Here is a 12,961-nt window from a genome sequence, read left to right on the forward strand (position 1 = left end):
GATACCTTGTGTAATGTCTAAGCCAGGGCTTCTGGTGTGCCCATACCCAGAACAGGGTTCATTGTACCCGATAGGTAAGTTCTTATCCCTCTCCCCACTCCCAGTCTCCCCCTTTCTTAGTATCCGATATCATTTGCATCTCTGTGTGCCCGTGTGTACCCATCATTTAGCTCTCACTTATTAGTAAGAGCATATAGCATTTGGTTTTCCATTCCTGAGATACTTCACTTAGGATAATGGTCTCCAGTCCCATTCAAGTTGCTGCAAAAGACATAATTTCATTCCTTTTTACGGCTGAGTAGTATTCTAGTGTATATGGTACTTTTCTTGCTCCACTTATGAATTGATGGGCACTTAAGTTGATCCCATATCATTGCAATTGTGAATTGTGCTGTGATAAACATTCGAGTGCAAGTGCCTTTTTTATAAAATGTCTTATTTTCCTTTGAGTAGACACCTAGCAGTGGGATTGCTGGATTGAAGAGTAGGTTTATATTTATTTCTTTGAAGATTCTCCATATTGTTTTCCATGGAAGTTGTACTAATTTGCATTCCCACCAACAGTGTGTAAGTGTTAGTTTCTCTCTGCATCCACACCTTCATCTATTGTTTTTGGACTTTTTAATAATGGTCATTCTGACAGGGGTAAGGTGGTATCTCATTGTAGTTTTAATTTGCATTTCATTAACGATTAGTGATGTTGAGTATTTTTTCATGTTTGTTGGCCATTTGTCTATCTTCTTTTGAAAAACTTCTGTTCATGTCTTTTGCCCACTTTTTGATGGGATTGTTTGCTTTTTTATTGATGATTTGTTTGACTTCTTTGTAGATTTTGGATATTAATCCTTTGTTGGATCTATAGTTTACAAATATTTTCCACCATTCTGTAGGTTGTCTATTCACTCTGTTATTTCCTTTGTTGTGTAGAAGCCTTTAAATTTAATTAAGTTCCATTTATTTATTTTTGTTTTTGCTATATTTGCTTTAGGGGTCTTAGTCATGAATTCTTTACCTAAGCTGATGTCTAGAAGAGTTTTTCCTATGTTTTCTTCTAAAATTTTTATGGTTTCATGTTTTACATTTAAGTCTTTTATCCATCTTGAATTATTTTTTTGCATATAGTGAGAGATAGGCATCCTATTTCAGTCTTCTGCATGTGGCTATCCAATTTTCCCAGTAGCATTGATTGAATAGGGCTTCTTTTGTCAGTGTATGTTGTTGTCTGCTTTGTTGAAGATCAGTTGGTCAAAGCTATGTGGTTTTATATATGGTCTTTCTATCTTGTTCCATTGGTCTATATTTCTACTTTTATACCAGTAGCATGCTGTTCAGTTACTAAACTGTTGTAGTAATTTGAAGTCAGGAAATGTGATGCTTCCACGATTGTTCTTTTTGCCTAAGATTGCTTTGGCCATTCAGGCTCAATTTTGGTTCCAAATGAAGCTTAGGGTGTCTTCCTGATTTCTCTTCTTCAAGTATGTTTGATTGTTTCACATAGAACTATATATATATATATATATATATATACATATATATATATATATATTGCCTCTATTACTAGCTTGGCTAACTTTAGCTGGTAATTTATCTTGTTTGAACTCAGGGTCCTTTTCAATTATGATACATAATTCACTAGGATTCTGGATTACTTGAAAAAAATGTACCTAATTTCCTACTCTAAACAAATGTTATTTCTTCCCTTCTTTTACTTAGCATTACATTTTTCTCAAAGTAAAATATTTAATTAAACTAATTCACACTGAAGTGTAGATGACTGATAAGACTTAATAGAGCACCTGTTTTGAGATATGCATGTCAACCTATAATAAATCTGAAGTTTACTTTTTCAGGTATCTAATTTTAAGCATAATGGAGTTGGTGAGAAAAGGGCAATTTGGCATGGAAAGATTTGTATGTTTCATAAATCACATCTTACAGACAAAAATCTATACTACCTACACTTGCTAGAGAATCAAAGCTGTCTTAGAAAATTTATGCTAATGTTGCACCAAACCCTAGGATTACCCTAAGAAAGTGTAGGCATTGTTTTGGGTGTGTGGTTCAGTGGCTATGAAAAGGCAGATGGTGTACCAACTTGGCCTGTTCTGGCCCCCGATGCCTTCTCAGACTTGAGCCTTAGAGTCAGTAGAGTGAAGGAAAATCCAATATCATCTTGCTCATTCAGAGCAATGCTTTGTATTAGCCTGGTTCCATTCTACAGGATTTTCCAGTTTATTTCTTCATCCTTGATTATTGGTTGACTTGTGATTATTAAAATCCAACATTTAAAAAAATGGGATGTTCTAGGTAGCAGCATCTTTGTGGCATTCTCTCATGAATTCATGAAAGAAAATTTAGATATGGGAACTAATTAATCTCCACCAATACACAAGCTCTTCACAGCTACCTATTTCTAGAAACACCTTGCATTTAAATTTAGAATTGCAACTGAACAACTCAATCCAAAGTGTTGCCTATATGTTTAGCTGAAATAGTAACTGATAATTTCCCTGGTCAGAAGAATAGTTTCCTTAGGAATCCTTATGCTGCTTTCCTTATGGGCATCTCATGGATTTTCTTTAAATTATTTTGTTAGAATCATTTATTAAATGTTTGCCTGGTGATGTGTAAGTACACTGAGGTCAGGGAATGTCCTTCTCATTATTATGTCCCCAAATTATAAAAGTTAATAAATTGTTGAATTTAAGAACACCAAAACTAAGTTAACTCCATGTTGTCATGGAGTACAGTAGTTGCCAAGCCTGCAGGAGATGAGAATAATCCAAGAACCCAAAGCAATGCCTATGAATCCAGGAAAGGAAGAAGATAAAGGTCTAACTTGTCCTAGAAAGGCTCACTGCCATCCAACTTGAGCAAAGCACAAAACACAGTCCTGAATCCCACAGAATAAATGTTTCTGAATTTGGATCAACAAAGATCACAAGGAAGAAAGATGTGTTGCTCCTTCAGACTCCCAAAGGACAAGAGAGCAAACTATAGGAACAACTTTTTTTCTCGGGGGAGACTCTCAAAGCTATATGTTTACTACTTGAAGGATGTGTCCTCTCCCACCCTATTGAAATATTAAAATGTGCCAACATGTTTTTGAAGCCCTTTTTCAGATTATAAAATTCCAATTAGTAGTCACTTTTAAAGAAATGATTTCCTTTGCTGTGATAACATAAATAAATTGGGTTTTCTCTCCTTTTTTTTTAGATAGAAATTTGGAATACAGCCTTTCTTATATGGTAGGTCACTATGCTAAGGCCAAATATTTTACTATAAGACCTGGGAAATTGCCTAATAGGTATGTTGAAGGAAGAGCCCTTGTCACGATTCTGAATTCAAATAGTTTCTAACATCTTTGAAGAACGGGTGATGTTTACTGCCCCTTTTGCTATTTTTTTTTCTCTGCTTCTCTGGGGAACATCTCTACTGCTAACTTATTGCATGCTTGAGAATCTTCAAGGAGGATAGAAGCTAAATAAATTTGCAATATTATTTCAGAGAAGAAGGGCTGGTTAAACCAGCACTGAGGCATTTCATATTTATTTCATAGCAAATTTGCACGTCAAACGTAGTTGACTTTATTTTATTTTTAAACTTTTTTTACTCCTGCCTATTCTGATGCTGAAAAACCCACTTGGGATTCAGAGCTCCATCTGGTTCTCCTGGTTTCCTTCATTGTCATCTGTAATGAGGAGTTTGCAATAATGTTTCAGGAGGACCGCTTTGTTCACTGATTTGTGAAATAAAATGGAACCCAGATCAGTTTATGCACATCTACCGGGGTCCTTAGGGGCTATAATAAACAGATTAAAACCAGCTGATGTCAGGAAAGAACAATGACAGACAAAAGTTACTTCTGATTGAGATGGAATCATTTCGACTAACTTTCTTGTCTTTGACAACCTAAGGGGGGAAGTTTCCTTGGAGTCCATTCACACTAATGAAAAAAATGTTCATTTTTCATATCCATGCTTCTGATATGTATATGTCCATATGTAAACCATCACAGGAATTGATGACACCTTGTTTTGTTCTTGCTTTGGTTTTGCTTTTGTCACGAAAGATGTGTTTTATTATAATAAATGAAAAAAAGAGATCTCATCTTTAACCATGGTTAAAAATAAAAACCAAACTCCATATCTTCATGGGGGGCCAGTCGAACCCTTGTAAGTTTCTTTCTGAGGAATGTTTTTGTGGGTTGATGACATCTTATCTTAGGGTTTGCAGCAGAGATCTGAGCAGACAAGCCTTTGAATTGAGAAGAGCACGCTCTGTGGCATTCTTAGGTGAGGCTGCTCACAGGGGTTCAGTGACCCTGGAAACTAATTCCTCAGCAGCCAACTTTTCAAAAGAAAGCCTGTGATTAAATTGATGGAATAGCAATTGGTGGTTTGATTAAAGTAGGAAGGTTGTGGGGTGTGGGGAACAAAACTCTACCTTTGGAAATAGAGAAAATTTCTCTAGTGCTAATTGACCAAGGCTTTGCCTTCAAGTGGGGTACTTTATTCTATTTATGGGATACTGAGATTTGGTGACAGGGAACCAATGACTTGCCACTCCTATCCCTAGAAGGAAGGTAGAGAAAAGAAAGGGTTTAGGGGTTTTGCAATGGCTTCCTTGGAATTTATAAGATGAGACACCAATACAAAAAGAAAAGAGTAACTACCTTTCCTCCCATCTGCATCTTCCTCCAAAGTTACCTGTAGTCTTAGTTCAGCGACTCTCAGTGCTAGCAACACATCAGAACTATCTGCAAAGCACTGCAAAATTGTATTTTTGCACTGACATGCACGCATGCATATGGGATTCCCACTTTATTTTTTTAATATACAGCCAAGTTTGAGATCCAGTGTTCTTAGTTCAAGGCCTCACTATCACGTTATCCACCTGTACATTATAAATAAAAGATAATCTGTGTATCTTGGTTAATGGCACCACCTGCAAGCCCCTTGAAGTCTACTGTGTCTTTCTCTTCAAAGTGTCTTCCATAATGTCTCAGTCAGAAGCTTAAGCACTTTTTTCAATAAATTGAAATGCTTCATCACTTTTTCAAAAAGCTAAATAAGTCCCTAATAATGGATTTATTTTAGATAATCAAAAAATGCCTACCCCATTTTGGACTTTCTAACAGGAGTTCTTCCCTCTAAGTATTGCATCATATGTTTTCCATCCAAACCACTGATACTTGCATTTACTAATTGATTTTTTTTTTAAAGTTGGCTTTCGACAACACAGACGCTGCCAACAAATCTGTTGCTGATATGAATCCTCAGGAGGCAGAAACCCATCTCATCTTCACTCCAGCAACTGCAAGAACCTTCGCTGACTTAGCAAGGTGATTTTATGCAATGCAGAGGGTAGGCAGACTAGCCAGCCAACACAGGTAATCCATGCAAATGCTCAGTTTCACTTGTGTGAGCAGACCACAGTGTGTTAGCACTCTTATTCCTTCAGAGACAATGAGGTTAAGCTTTCCTTCCAGGAAAAGAGTCCAAATTTCCAGAACAGATACAATGCTGTATAAACTCTACCTTAAAATAATGACAGTAATCGCCATTATCATAACACTGACCTTTGGTGCTTGTGGTAAAACAAAGACACGTGTGTCCTCTTTTTTACTTGAAAATCACTTGCTCTCAAATAACATTCACAATACACAGAGAAGGGAAAACTTTATATTCAGTGAAGTAGGGTATATCTGTAACTCGAAAGCACAGCGGATGAACATGGAAAGCTGTTAGTAATGGATAAGAAATGAGATAGTTACCAACCATATAAATCTGAAGATAAACAAACAGGATTTTTTTTTCTCACAGGATATCCCAAAAGCTAAGCAACTAGAGCCACTGGGGACACTGAGGAGGGCAGGCAAAATGGGACATCCAAAAGGTGGGCTTGGTTTAAAAGACTACAGAAGGACAGTTGAAAGCCCAGCTGCCCAACAAAGCTGGAACAGAGAGATAGTCACCCCTGCACTGTCTTCATAGGAGGCAAGGGTTGATTTTCTGAAAAATATTAGACCAGAGGAACTCAAGATTTGGAGTTACAGGCAGAAGACAATTAAGGTGAGGTGCCAGCCTGAAGATAGAATGATTCAGTCTGTATATTTCATGGTCAGGCCTCCAGTGAATTCTTTTTCTTCTGTTTGTTTTGTTTTTTTTTGGAAGACAGAGTCTTGCTCTGTTGCCCGGGCTAGAGTGCCATGGTGGCAGCTTAACTCATAGCAACCTCAATACTTCTGGGTTCAAGTGATCCTCCTACCTCAGCCTCTCGAGTAGCTGGGTCTACAGGTGCACACCGCCATGCCCAGCTAAATTTTTCTATTTTTTTTTAATCTCAGCCTGATCTCAAATTCCTGAGCTCAAGTGATCCTCCCTCCTCTGCCTTCCAGAGTGCTAGGATAATAGGCGTGAGCCACCGTACCTGCCCAAGAGAGATTAGAGAATTCATCTCAGAAGAAACTAAATTACTCAGTCTTACCAGAACCATGAAAGCTGAATCTAAGCCAACAGTTGGAAAAACTATCAACAGGTTATTTTTAATTAAAGAACTCCAATAGAGACAAGAAACTGAGGAATGGATATTTCAGATGTGAAGAAACAATAATGAAGAAAATAGGAACGTTAGTTGAAGGGGTATCTGAAGAAGTTAGTTATACCAAATCCTCCCTCTACCACTTTGGTAGGTCAAAGCTCAATAAGATAGAAAAGACAGGGTTGACTACATAAAGTAAATATATAGAGATATATGTGTGTGTGTGTGTGTGTGTGTATTGCATGATACATCAGAAACTAGAACACTAGAAAATTAATAATTTAGAAAATATTTATGTAACACAAATGACACAGCATTAGTCTCTGCAATAAAAAGTGCATATTGATACATATTGATAATGAATAGACAACTAATTCAACAGCATGATGGGCAAGCAGTATGAATAATTTACCAAAAAGCAAAATCTAAGTGACCAATAAACCTATGAAAAGTCACTTAATAGCGCTGATGAGCAAAGAAACATGAGTCAAAGTAACAGTGAATTATATTATACTCCATGTAATCAGCCTGGCAGCAGACTGGAGATGGAATTCTCTACTAGTATTGATCCTGGAAAGGTAACGTGGTAGGTGGGGTATGGATATGAGCATAGGAGAGAGCATGAGGAGTGTATGATAGGATTGCACTTACATGTATATTGGCAGTGTATGTGTGTGTATTTTAAAGAATTAACATAATATTTTTAAGCCAGCACATCAGTTCTACTCAAACAAATCTCCCCTAGTGACACATTTGCACGGGTGCACAAAGACGCTCATTTGTAGCATTGTTTATAATTTTAAAAAAAGTGATAGAAACCTTAAACTTTACCATGAAGGAAGGTAATGGCTTATATATTATAGCATATTCACACTATAAAACACCATAAAGAATAAGGTAGAGACACACTAATTATGGAGGAAAGACTATTTGATAAATGCAAGTTATTAAACAATGTTAATGTTATGATGCCATTTTAAGTAAAATTTATTTATGTGAATGTATATTTATATGTTTGAGATAAATAAAACTACTGGGCTGTATGATAAACTCCTAATGGTAGGTATTTTGGGGAGGAGTAGAATTCAGTGTCATAACTATATGTGTGTGTGTGTGTGTATACACATATAGATATGAGAATTGTCTAGAAAGTATACAGCCATTGATAATACAATTTTTCATATAACATGGCTGGATATAACAAAATATATAACATATGTGTTTAAGTTGTTTGAGTTTTTCATAAGGAGAATAGATTCATATGTTAGCAGCATATTAAAAAAAATAATAATAGCACTAGAAATTATTTATTGAGTACTTTAAAAGCATAAGACATTTTATATTTGTGTTAGGCAGAATAATGCCTCCCTTTCTGGAAAAAACAAAAGATATCCCCATCCTAATGGGTAGAATCTGAATGTGTTACGTGGCAAAGAGGAATTAGGTTGCTGTAAGGGGGGAATTGGCTGAGTTTAAAATAGGGAGAGTTTTGTGGACTATCTGGGTGGCCTTGATGTAATCATGAGTGTCCCGAACAGCAGAAGCAGAAGGCAGAAGAAGAGTGGATGTCACAGTACAGAGATGCGAGAGACTCCGCAGGCTGGCTTGGAAGATGGAGGGAGTGTGGAAATCCTCCCTAAGTTGGCAAAGGCAAGGAGACAGATTCTCCCCGACAGCCTCCGGGGCACACATGGCCCGATAGACATCTTGATTTTAGCCAGCAAGGTTCATTTCAGACTTCTGAACTGCGGCATTGAAAGATAACCAATGTGTGTTGTTTTAAGCCACTTATTTGTGATAATATACGTTACAGCACCAATAGGAAACGTATGCAAGATGCATTACCTCATTTGAATTTGCAAGAACCCTAGAAGATAGATACAACCACGGGGCTCCGGTTTACAAATGAGGAAACCACGGTTCAGAAAGCTTGTTTAAGACGACACAGCCACTAAGTGCTGGGGACAGGACTTGAGTTAGTTCCATAGGTTGCCATTTGTAGTCTCTGTCCTTTTATCTGTAGCCCCAGTGCACCTGGTTCCATGTGCAGCCACCAGCAGATGTTTAGTATCATGCGAGTTAGTAAGAACTCAGGTTTTGGGGAGGGGGCGGGGTACTCAGACAATTTTCCATTTAAATCCACTTACTAGCTGTGGGGCCCCAAACAAATTACTCAGTGTGAGCTATTTCCTCATCCATAAAACAGGGGCCATAATTTCTACCTTGTGGGCTGAGGGAAAAACATTCAGCCAAATAATGTATGAAAAGTGTCCAATGAAAAGCCTTGTATAGATTTTGTTTTTAATAAATGTTATTTATTGTCGGTGAGGACTATTACTTTGTTATAATGACTCGGGGAAGCTGTTTTTCCTCTTGATGAGGTTTTAGGTTTTGTTCCTACCTTTCTCATATCTGTCAGGTCCTGATTCAGAGACGGTGGTTAGCGCCAGTGGCACAGAATTACAACTGCAAACCAGGGACTATTAGCTGAATACAAGTGTTGGGGAAGTGGCCTTCGGTGGCATGGGCACCAGTGATCCATAATATGAATCCAGTAGCAAAAATGTGCTATTAATAATATGTATTTCTCCTGTGGGACTACATCGTAGAGAAACAAAAGGAAAAAAAAACCAAAACTCCACTCAGAAAATGTTTTCCTTCTAAACTTGAACTTGGTCAGTATGATGTGAGGACCTAGAAAAGGAGACATCTCTATTACAATCCAAATTATGTTGGCCTTCCATTTTCTGATCATGGGGTACCAGACTCAGGTCTCCTGGAATATCATTTGTCTTTTATTCAATAAACATATTCTGTTGATTTGGGTACTTCATAAACTTCTTCAAAAATTCCTGTGAAAAATTCCTTTCAAGATCTCACTGCTACTAGGGATTTTGGGATTTTTTTCTTTAAAATTGTCTTTAATGATGATTTATGAATGACTATTTACAGAGATAATTCTTTACAGAAGATAATCTACCAATCTACATTCCTTTATAAGGGTCTCTCTGGTGGTGGGTTGTCCAATGCCTGGTACGATGCCTGACATATAATATACACTCTGAATCCATTGAATGAATGAATGAATGAATGAACTATCCAATGAGCTGTGAGGGTGAGGCAACAGGTTTGGTCACTAACAACTCATTCATGGAGATAGATTCCTCCCCTTGGCTGAAACAAATAAATCAGTGAGTACACATTCCCAACTCAGTGGTCCAAAAGTCTTCAGACCATCTTGGCCATTTGTATACAAGGCCCCTGTGCATTTAGAAAACTGAGGAAGGAAATTGAAAACCTCCCTAGGAATTTTGTCCTGTTCCAAGAAACTCAGAGGTCATAAAGCATTTACATTGCTATTGTTTATTTCAAAGTGTGTTGACACCCCAGTGGGTTTGGGAGAACAACTTTTGCACGTGGGAAACACCACTGTGACTTATCCAGTGTGACTCTGGCTTTTATCGTGAAGTTTTTGCCCTGGTAGTGACCTTCATTTGAGTGACCTTTGTCCTGCTTCTTATTTCAGGTTGTTTGAACCAGCTGTAGATGCAACGAAAGCAGCAGCATAACTAAGCAGAATGGAAAATTTGTAGAAATAACAGTTTATTAAGATCACCATTATCAACCATGACACAGGGCTTTCTTTAATCACATCTATGATCTCTATACTTCCTAACGTGACCCTGTCATCTGTACCCTAATACTCAAAGTGCTTCCTGCATGTTACAGAGCTATTAAAACACAAATCCATATGGTAATTGATAAAATATTTATAATATTTTCATTGTTCAAGTTGCATTTATCTGCATTTTTAATATCTGCTATACAAAATGTATAAATGATTGTAGAATTATACCTTTGAAGAGAATCTCCAAAAGGTAATTTTATTCAGGCTACTGACTTAAATAGTTACATTTCCAAACCATCAAAGACGTAAGGTTGTAATTCCCATTTAAAAAGTCACAAGGCATGGAATCGCCACCATACCTTAAATAGTATTGTTTATACTATTTTGGTATTTGTTTTGGTATTTGATCACCATTTTGTCATCAAGTTTTACTATAAGTTGAATAATTTAGAGCAAATTATACATATATAAGAATATGTCTATTCCCTTGTGGGGATTGAAAAAAAAAAAAACATTTCATGCCTCCTTTATCATACTGAAGTCCCATAATAGATTTTACTTTTTGAGACTGAACACTGAACTTTCTCAACTCTTTCAGCCCTTTTTGATAATTAATACTATCATTGACTTTAATGCCTGGGGACACTCTTTGGCCATTAACCACTTCGGTACGGCGCTCACCGGCCGTGAAACCTTGCCCACGGCCGGCACTCACAGTCTGCCGGATGGCTTGTGCTGTGCATTGACGGTGAATCCGTTTTGTTCTTGTGTGATGAGGAAAGCTTTAAAGCACTGACAGCTTGTTTTACTTTATAGGCAGCTTTACTTGCAATGTAAATCAGAATAGGTAACATATGTGTTTTCATTACGTTATTTTTAAGTGTTCACAGTTTTATTTTGATAAATGAAAAATTAGAAAAGTCATATCACGCTGTCAGCTAAAGTTGCTGTGCGCGTCCATCTGTGGCTGTCGACTATAGTCGACGCGCGTACCTAAGTGGTTAAATACAAATTTTATTATATGCATTTAGGACAACAAATAGGATAAGCAAAGAAGAGAAATATAAATGAGGACTTCTGCACACATCTTCAGTGTTAATGGTATTGATTCCTAAACACTGATCATATACAATGACTGCTTCGATTCAAAAGCAGTCCCTATGCAGAGGTTTTAACTGTTAGAAGGTGAGCTCCTAATTCACCTGAAAGTTGTTAACAACTTTAATTTTTTTTTTTTTTGCCATTTTGTTTTGTTTCGTTTTAACTGAAAGCACATTGACACAATAATGTTTCACAAAGAAACCTGAAAGAAGAGACATTTAGGTACCCTTGTGGGAAGCGAATACATGCACTACAGCAACAGGAAAAAATAAAGTGAAAGGTGAACACCTGCTCAAACCTCATGGAGGACGAACATCTGTGTTCCTGTCCAGGATGCCACAGTCTTGCTAGAGACCAGGAGTAGCCCCCCTTGTGCTTCTTTGGCCAATCAAATGATGTTCATATTCCAGAGGCCTCTCCCAACTGGTGACTCACTATCTCCTTATCTCTGTCTCTCTCTCTCTGATTTCATTTTCTCCCCACATCTCTAGCGTGTCTAAGTAGGCTTTTAAACACTTGTTACTGCTTGTCTCTTTCTCTGTCACTTGTATTCCAAGTTTCAGGAAAAAGAATATCTGATTGCATCAAGTAGTCAGCATCCAGCAAGGGGCAATGCTATTGGTCAAACTTCTCAGTCTGTATCACCTCCCAGTTAACCGACCCAACCTTCCCACGTGTCCTAGATCCCAGGCCCCTGCACCCAAAAGATGGTAGTTAGAGTAACAGCGTCACATGACCAAGCATGACAACCTACATGCAAGGAAATGACCGTGAACACTTATCTCAAGTGAGGTTGCCTGGAAAGCACATCATGCAATCAAGTGTCTGATAAAGCAGAAGAAATAAAACTCCTTACTGACTCAAAGAAAATGTTCTGAGAATTGCAACAGAAAATTAGGCTTACACATTCCTCTGTGAGGTACCGTGGGGAATGCAATGTGCTAGTATGCTATATTGCATATCGTACATCTACTGAAAATAGTCGTTTTACCGAATAACCTCAAAGATGCCCCATGAGCAAAACACCTTGCTGTGTCCTGCATACAGGTGCTAGTGAGGAATGGTGATATAAGAAAATAAGGAATAGGTAATGATATGCGTCCCCATCTCCAAAGAAGCTTATCACATAGTAGGTTAGACACAAAAATCATGCAAATATAAACAACGTAAGGGAGTTAATAGTATTGGGAATAGAAACGAATCTCTCTGACAACTTCCAAAGCATCCATTGTGCAATATTCCAATTGGAGCAATGTTGGGGGTAAATGCCACTCTAAATTCAAAAGGCATCCATACTTCAAGAGACAAAATCTTGCTGACATTGGGGCCTGAAGAAAGAAGAGATGAACCTGCTACAGAATGCACCAGATAGAGAGAATCGAATCTGGACTTCAATCATCTCTTGGGGCTTTACTTATTGGTAGCATATCTTGGGTCTGGGAACAGAAGAATAGGCCAAGTGGAGAGACTGTTTTATTTTAATTTATTTTTTTTCAGACAGAGTCTCACTCAGTTGCCCCATGTAGAGTGCTAGAGTGCAGCACTCTACATGTACCTCACAGCAACCTCAAACTCCTGGGCTCAAGCGATCCTACTGCCTCAGCCTCCCAGGTAGCTGGGACTACAGGTATGCACCACCACACCCGGTTTTTCTATTTTTAGTAGAGATGGAAGTCTCACTCTTGCTTG

At 37.7% G+C, this 12,961-nt stretch overlaps 1 long non-coding RNA gene across 1 annotated transcript in view; it reads left to right on the top strand.

Annotated features, from left to right (window-relative positions):
- Positions 1-10,313, top strand: part of LOC105877341 (uncharacterized) — a 39,465-nt gene extending 29,152 nt beyond the window's left edge. The window contains exons 2-3 of the long non-coding RNA XR_012914733.1: positions 5,226-5,392; positions 10,070-10,313. This is a non-coding gene — a long non-coding RNA (uncharacterized LOC105877341). The remainder of the gene's footprint in view (positions 1-5,225; positions 5,393-10,069) is intronic.
- Positions 10,314-12,961: the final 2,648 nt, after the last annotated feature.

Source organism: Microcebus murinus, chromosome 24, assembly GCF_040939455.1.
Source record: "Microcebus murinus isolate Inina chromosome 24, M.murinus_Inina_mat1.0, whole genome shotgun sequence".
Lineage (NCBI taxonomy): Eukaryota > Metazoa > Chordata > Mammalia > Primates > Cheirogaleidae > Microcebus > Microcebus murinus.